Source organism: Caretta caretta, chromosome 1, assembly GCF_965140235.1.
Source record: "Caretta caretta isolate rCarCar2 chromosome 1, rCarCar1.hap1, whole genome shotgun sequence".
Taxonomy (NCBI): Eukaryota; Metazoa; Chordata; order Testudines; family Cheloniidae; genus Caretta; species Caretta caretta.
The window spans coordinates 12,777,344-12,786,012 of record NC_134206.1 but is presented as its reverse complement, the minus strand read 5'-3'; positions in this window follow the sequence as shown (position 1 = coordinate 12,786,012).

The following is an 8,669-nucleotide window of genomic DNA, read 5'->3' as shown; positions in this document are numbered from 1 at the left end:
GGTGTCACCTTTCAGCGGCTGTTGAGAGGCTGCTCCCTTCACACCCTCTCCCTGAAATTGCAGCCTTTGTCCCACATTCACCAGCTAACACCAAATTTCAATAGCTGAGGTAAGGAACCTGGATCCCAGGATGTTTCCCCAGCAACGAGGGGCCAAAGAGCAGCTGAAAAAGGATAAAACCAGGTGATAAGAAAATTGCCACTACCAGATCCCAATAGATGCCCGCTAGCCTGGGATTAATGCCAAGAACTCAGACCTCAGAAGCAGCATGGCAGGGGAGACTTCCCGTTGAGATACTTTACCAGGTGGGTATTTAAGCCGGCAGAGGTAAAAAAGAAACGCCCGGCTTATGGCACAATCAGGTGTGCCCTTGGCGGTTTTGTGCTTTTGTGTTTACTTGTGTGTGCATTTAGATCCAGGTTGTTACCCTTTGGGTGGCAGTGGGGGTGGGTTACACCACAGGAACTGTGATGCAGGAACACGGGTGCTGCTCCGGTCCAGAGCCACTGAATACCTGCTGCTTTGATCATTTTGTTGCTGTAGCCCAAGGCAATTAATCTATTCTGGCAGCTCCTCTGCACTAATAAGGACTCAGTCCAAGCTCAGATGAAATTGTCTTGGCTGCATGTTGGAAAAAGTGGCCATTCCCCATGACTTTTGCTGTCACAGGTAGCTGCAGAGAAGTGTTTTCTTAGCTAAATTTCCTCTTTCAGGCCTGCTGTCTTAGTCTCTCCCATTACAATGGGCAAATGACCGAGCAAGCAGTTACTAAACATGCCCACAATTAAACATGAAAAGGAGAGATTTAAGCATTTATACCGGTGCTACTCAGTCATTTCAGTGGGGCAGCATTGGTGTAACTGGGGGCAGAAACTGGTCAAAGCTGGAGTTGGTAGATACTTGGTCCCGCACACAGCTGGAGTGCATTAGGAATTGACGGCCAAGTGTCACAAGTAATTATGAGTTCTGTGGCACGTTGTAGACTAACAGACGTATTGGAGCATAAGCTTTCGTGGGTGCATGCATGCATCCGACGAAGTGGGTATTCACCCATGAAAGCTTATGCGCCAATATGCCTGTTAGTCTATAAGGTGCCACAGGACTCTTTGCCACTTTTACAGATCTAGACTAACACGGCTACCCCTCTGGTAAGTAATTATGAGTATCCAGTATAAACACACTCCAAGTCTATTCCCCACATGGTAGTCCTCCTTGAGGGATTAGCTGCATTTCTGCTGGAGTTCTTAGGAACCCCCATGGCCCCTAAATTATAGCAGACACCATCTTCCCCAGATAAGGAAGAATGGACAATTCTCCTTCAGAGCCCATCAAAGGACACACAAATTTTTTGGAAGACACCATGGGTGAGCAATGCAGACAGTCCTAACTCTGAGGCTCTGGAGCTGCAGAGGAACATAGGACTGGAAGGTACCTCATCAAATTCAGTCCCCTACTACCACAGATAACCCCGTCATGTAAACCCATTCATAAACTGATCAACGTCCATCTTAACTCTAGGACGGTTGCTCGCCCCACTGCTCCTATTGGGAGGCTGCTCCAGACCCTCACTCCTCTGATGGTTAGAAACCTTCTTCTAATTTCCAACCCGACATCATTCAGGACCAGTTTATCCCCATTTGTTCTTGTGCCAACATTGTCCTTTAGCTTCAATAGCTCTTCTCCCTCCCTGGTGTTCGCCCCCCTCGTATGTTGACAGAGAGCAATCAGGTCCCCCCTCAGCCTTCGTTTTGCTAGGCTGCCCATGCCAAGATTTCTGAGTCTCCTCTAGTAAGGCAGGTTCTCCATTCCTCGAATCATCCAAGCAGCCCTTCTCTGCACCTGTTCCAGCTTGAGTTTGCCTTTCCTGACCACGGATGCCCAGAACTGCACACAGTGTTCCAGACGAGGTCTCACCAGTGCGTGGTACAACAGTATCGAAGTTTGTCTGTCTCTATTGGAAATGCCTTGCCTGATACATCCTTGGGTCACATTTCCCTTTTTCAAGGCCACATGGGTGGAGGGCACTAATGAAATGTGCTAAGGACACAAAGTTGGGAGGCCTTGTCAGTACAGAGACCGAGCTGCTTGTCGCCACGCTCCAGCCTAATAGTTCTCCTGTCAGCACCACTTGTTGTCAAAAAACCTAACGGGATGTTGGGAATCATTGAGAAAGGGATAGAGAATAAGACAGAAAATATCATATTGCCTCTATATAAATCCATGGTACGCCCACATCTTAAATACTGCGTGCAGATGTGGTCGCCCCATCTCAAAAAGATGGTGTCCCTAGCCTCTGTTTGCTAGAAGCTGGGAATGGGCGACGGGATGGATCACTTGATGTTCACCTGTTCTGTTCATTCCCTCTGGGGCACCTGGCATTGGCCACTGTTGGAAGACACGATACTGGGCTAGATACCTTTGGTCTGACTCAGTATGACCGTTCTTATGTCATCGCCCCTTTAGTCAGTTCCTTACCCATCTCACACTGATCTGCATCTTCTCCAGCTTAACTAATAATTTCCCATGCGATACCACATCAGATGCTTTACTGCAGTCTTGGAAGTAACACAGAGGACTTTAAAAGGGAGCGAATGGCAGTTACACTGCAGACCTGCACCACTGGATCCTTACTCAGCCAATAGATTCCTTTCAGAATGGTCACCTGCATGTATCAAAAATAAACATCCTCATTAGTGTACCTCTAGGCAATAACGACTTGCATCACCACGGGAGCTGCCACTGACAGCTCTTAAAGCGCTTCACAACCATGAGCAGCGGCACAATAGAGCTAAAACCAAGGGCGTGTGAGTGGGAGTCGGGGGAGTAGGTGCGGCGTTCTGTTTTTGTTTTGTGCTTTCTCTCCCGCCCCCCGCCGACAGGAGCTTAGGAGGAAAGGCTAGGATAGCTCCAGTAGCAGCAGTGACCCAAGGAATGGAAGAGACAATCAAGATGACCGGATGTGGAAGCTGTGGGATGTACGTTATCCTGGAGCCGGTACCCAAACAGAGTTTAGTTTCTACGAAGTGCCGCTTGATGGAGCTGATGGAGGAGAAGATCTGAGGTTTGGAGATGCAGATAGAAACTATGGTTGAGTTTAGAAGGGGATTCAAGCAGATGATGGAGGGAAGGCAAGAGTCAAGACTCACAGATGCAAGCTCGACTGGAGAACTCTGAGGGGAGACTGCTGGGTGAGGAAAGTGGCTAGTGGGAAGTATGGAACTACGAGAACCAGGCAGAGGAAAAGACCGGCTAGTGAAGGAGAACTAGAGCTCAGGAACAGGTTTGCTGAGCTGGAAAATGAAGAAGGGGTGCAGCAGGCTAGTCCTACAAGAAGAGGGGAAGAATCAGTGGAGACAGCCAGAGTTCAGAGCTCCAGGAGGGTAGAGGATGACTCACAGAAGATGGCAAGGGAGAAAAAAAGACAAGAGGACTTGCAGCCAGAAAGAACAGGAGGAGGAATTGCACCAACACTAGGAAGAGGGAGGTCTATGTAATTGGGGACTCACTACTAAGAAGAACAGACAGGCCTGTTACCAGACCTGATCCGGAGAACAGAAGGGTGTTCTGTCTGCTGAAAGCTAAGATATGGGTGGACCTGAGGTCAAAGAGGATCCTAATGCGAGCAGGAGAGAATCCACTGATTGTCCTTCATGTGGGGAGAAATGATATTGCTAGATTCTTGCTGGATTCATCAAGGGAGACTATGCCAGGCTGGGGAAGATGCTTAAAGAAATGGAGGCTCAGGTGATCTTCACTGGGTTTCTGTCTGTTCCTAGAGGAAAAGAGTGAAGGTAAACAAGATTATGATGATCAACAGATGACTCAGTCAGTAGCACTATCAGGAGGGCTTTGGGATGTTTGACTGCAGGAGGCATTCATAAACAGAGGACTGTTCTCATGGGATGGAGTCCACCTGAATAGGTAGGGAAATCAACTGGCGTGTTGTGTCCAGTCCTGGGTGCCACGTTTCAGGAAAGATGTGGACAAACTGGAGAAAGTCCAGAGAAGAGCAACAAAAATTATTAAAGGTCTAGAAAACATGACCTATGAGGGAAGATGGAAAAAATTTGGTTTGTTTAGTCTGGAAAAGAGAAGACTACGCGGGGATATGATAACAGTTTTCAAGTACATAAAAGGTTGCTACAATGAGGAGGGAGAAAAATTGTTGTTCTTAACCTCTGAGGATAGGACAAGAATCAATGGGCTTAAATTGCAGCAAGGGCGGTTTAGGTTGGACATTAGGAAAAACTTCCTGTCAGGGTGGTTAAGCACTGGAATAAATTGGAGGTTGTGGAATCTCCAACATTGGAGATTTTTAAGAGTAGGTTAGACAAACCCCTGTCATGGACGGTCTAGATATTACTTAGTCCTGCCATGAGAGCAGGGGACTGGACTAGATGACCTCTCGAGGTTCCTTCCAGTCCTACAATTCTATGCAATAGACTTCTGGGAATGAGGTTGGCTAAACTGATTAAAAGAGCTTTCAACTAGGAATTTGGGGAAGACGGGAGATTCTTATGGAATCTCCACACCTGATTTTAATACTGAGCAGGAGGAAAATCAAGAAAGAGAGGATACAGGAATGGAGAAAGGAATGACACAGGGTAGAAGAACGGACATCAAGAGGAAAAAGAGCGCCAATGCAGCTAACAGTCAGGTGGGCGATACTGGCAGTAGAATGACTGTACCTAATCGGGTGAGGAAAGCTGAGCAGAAACAACTAAGATGTTTGTACATCAGTGCAAGGCACCTGGGTAACAAAATGGAGGAACTAGAGCTAATGGTGCAGGAAGTGAAACCAGATATTACAGGGATAACAGAAACATGGTGGAATGATAGTCATGACTGGAGAACAGGTACTGACGGGTTTGTGCTGTTCAGGAAAGACAGAAATTAAGGTAAGGGTGATGGAGTATCATTGTATATTAATGACGAGGTAGAGCGTAAAGAAATTAGAAGTGATGGAATAGATAAAATGGAATCTGTTTGGGTCAAAATCACTTTGGGGAAGAAAGCTACCAGAGGTCCCCTTGAATAGGGCTTGGGGTCTGCTACAGACCCGCAGGATCTGATCTGGATATGCATAGAGACCTCTTTAATGTTTTTAATCAAATCAAAACTCCTGGGAGTTGTGTGATTATGGAAGATATTAATTGCCCAGCCATAGATTGGAGATCAAGTGCTACTAAAAAAGGTAGGGCCCAGATATTCCTGGAGGTGATGGCTGACAGATTTCTTCACCAGTCACAAAACCAACAAGAGGTGATGCAATTTTAGATTTAGTGCTGATAACTAGCAAGGACCACACAGATCAGGGTTTTTCAACCTTTTTGTGTTGGTGACCCCCTTTGGACTTAAAACAAATCATGATCCCCTTCCCTAGAAAAAATTGCGACACCCCCCTACTTTAAGCATGAGGCTTGGGCTTCAGCCCCCTACCCCCGAGGCTTGAGGCTTTGGGCTTCATCCCTCCACGGCTCAGAGGGCAGACCTGTAACGTTTGGGGTTTCAGCCTTGCGGGATGTGGGAGTTTGGGCTCCAGTCCCACTAGGGGCGCAGGGCTCTGGGCTTCAGCCCAGCAAGGGTCTAAAACATGTAAATTAGCTTTGTGGGGCCCTAGGCAATTGCCCTGCTTCCTACCCCCTAACACTGGCCCTGTTTGCAATCCCTCTAAACCCCTGCCGTGACCCCCAGGTTGAGAAACAGTCATAGATGACCTGATTGCAGAGGTCAGCCTTGGTTTGTGTGATCATGAGCTCGTTCAGTTTAAACTAAATGGAAGGAAAACCAAAACTATGTCTGCAACTAGGGTCCTTCATATCAGAAGGTCAAACTTTAAAATATTAAGGGAATTAGGTAGGGAAGTGGACTGGACTGAAGAACTCAAGGATCTGAATGTGGAGAAGGCTTGGAATTACTTTAAGTCAAAGTTCCAGAAATGGTCTGAAGCCTGCATCCCAAGGCAAGGGGAAAACATTTGTGGAGAAAGGTTGCAGACCAAACTGGACGAATAAGCATCTCAAACAAGTTATTAACAGAAAGAAGAAACCTACAAGGAATGGAAGATGGGAAGGATCAGCAAGGAGAGCGACCTCTTGGAGGTCAGAAAATGTACGGGAAAAATGAGAATTGCCAAAAGCGAAGCAGAGCTGGACCTTGCAAGGAAGATTAAACCCAATAGTAAAAGTTTCTTTAGCCATATAAACGAAAAGAAACCAAGGAAAGAAGAAGTGGGACCATTAAGCACTGAGGATGGGCTGGAGATTAAAGATAATCTAATCATGGACCAACACGTAAACAAATACTTTGTTTCAGTTTTTAATAAGGGTAATGAGGAGCTCAGGGGTAGTGCCAGGGTGGCTAATGGAGAAATGAGGATATGGCAGTAGAAATGATCACATCTGAGGTGAAAGCTAAACTAAAGCAGCTTACCGGAACCAAATCAGGAGGCCTGGATAATTACCATCCAGGAATATTGAAGGAACTAGCACATGAAATTGCAAGCCCAATAGCAAGGATTTTTAATGAATCCATAAACTTGGGGGTCATACCCTATGACTGGAGAATTGCTAACAGAGTACCTGTTTTTAATAAAGAAATAAAAGTGATCCAGGAAACTACAGGCCCTTAAGTGTTTGCAAGGTCTTGGAACAAATTTTGGAACAGAAAGTAGTTAAGGCTATAGAGGTAATCGGTAATTGGGATAAAATACAACATGGTTTTGTAAGAGATAGATTGTGCCAGGCCCACCTGATCTCCTTCTCTGAGAAGATAACTGATTAGACAAAGGAAATGCAGTAGATCGAATCTACCTGGATCTCAGTAAGGCAACTGATGCAGTTCCACATGGGAAATGATTAGTTAAATTGAAAAAGATGGGGATTTATATGAAAACTGAGAGCTCGATAAGGAACTGGTTACAGGGGAGACTACAATGCGTCATGCTGAAAGGTGAACTGTCAGGCTGGAGGGAAGTTCCTAGATAATCATAGAATATCAGGGTTGGAAGGGACCTCAGGAGGTCATCTAGTCCAACCCCCTGCTCAAAGCAGGACCAATCCCCAATTAAATCATCCCAGCCAGGGCTTTGTCAAGCCTGACCTTAAAAACTTCTAAACCTCCCCCACTGCAACTTGAGACCATTACTCCTTGTCCTGTCCTCTTCTACCACTGAGAACAGTCTAGATGTATCCTCTTTGGAACCCCCCTTGAGGTAGTTGAAAGCAGCTATGAAATTCCCCCTCATTCTTCTCTTCTGCAGACTAAACAATCCCAGTTCCCTCAGCCTCTCCTCATAAGTCATGTGTTCCAGACCCCTAATCATTTTTGTTGCCCTTCGCTGGACTCTCTCCAATTTATCTACATCCTTCTTGTAGTGTGGGGCCCAAAACTGGACATAGTACTCCAGATGAGGCCTCACCAATGTCAAATAGAGGGGAACGATCACGTCCCTCGATCTGCTCGCTATGCCCCTACTTATACATCCCAAAATGCCATTGGCCTTCTTGGCAACAAGGGCACACTGCTGACTCATATCCAGCTTCTCGTCCACTGTCACCCGTAGGTCCTTTTCCGCAGAACTGCTGCCTAGCCATTCGGTCCCTAGTCTGTAGCTGTGCATTGGGTTCTTCCGTCCTAAGTGCAGGACCCTGCACTTATCCTTATTGAACCTCATCAGATTTCTTTTGGCCCAATCCTCCAATTTGTCTAGGTCCCTCTGTATCCTATCCCTGCCCTCCAGCGTATCTACCACTCCTCCCAGTTTAGTATCATCCGCAAATTTGCTGAGAGTGCAATCCACACTCCTTAATGATAAGTCTTGGGACCAATCTTATTTAATATGTTCAATAACGACCTTGGCACAAAAAGTGGGAGTGTACCAATGCAATTGCAGATGACACAAAGTTGGGAGGTATTGCCAATATTGAGGAGGACCGGAATATCATACAAGAACTCCTTGAAAACTGGAGTAATAGAAATAGGATGAAATGTAATAGTGCAAAGTCATTAGCACTTGGGATCTGCTACAGTCCCCCTGGATCTGGTTTGGATATGGAGAGACCCCTCTTTAATATTTTTAATGAAATAAATATGACTGGGAGTTGTATGATTATGGGAGAATTTAATTTCCAAGGTATAGATTGGAGGACAAGTGCTACTAACAAGCCCCACAGCACCCCAGGGTAGCACTCCCATTTTACAGATGGGAAAATGAAGCACACAGTGTCAAAGTGACTTGCCTAATGCCTGTGGCAGAACAAGGAAGAGAAGTCAGGTCTGAAGAGCTCCAGTCCTCTGCCTTAACCACAAGACCATCCTCCTCCCCAGCAGTCAGCCTGCACCTTCGCAATGCTTAATAGGTGCTCCTGCTGCCATTTAAGTCAGGAGTGTGATGCTGGCAGCCCAGGTGCCAGCTTGTGCCAAGGCTTTAGGCCTCAGCTGAGCACTGACACATTCATTGCTGGAAACCAGTCCAGCTCACCTGCTCAGTAAGAAGGCTTATCAGAACTAAATGGGGTCATTGTGGGACATCACAATTCAAAGACTTCATTAATTGCCCTTTCACACCCATGAAGAGGCTACATGCAAAACGGCTCATCCAATCAGCTTGAATTCTGGAAGAGGGAAATTAAGATAGTGAACAAGAACATTTTTCATCTCTTTTGCAG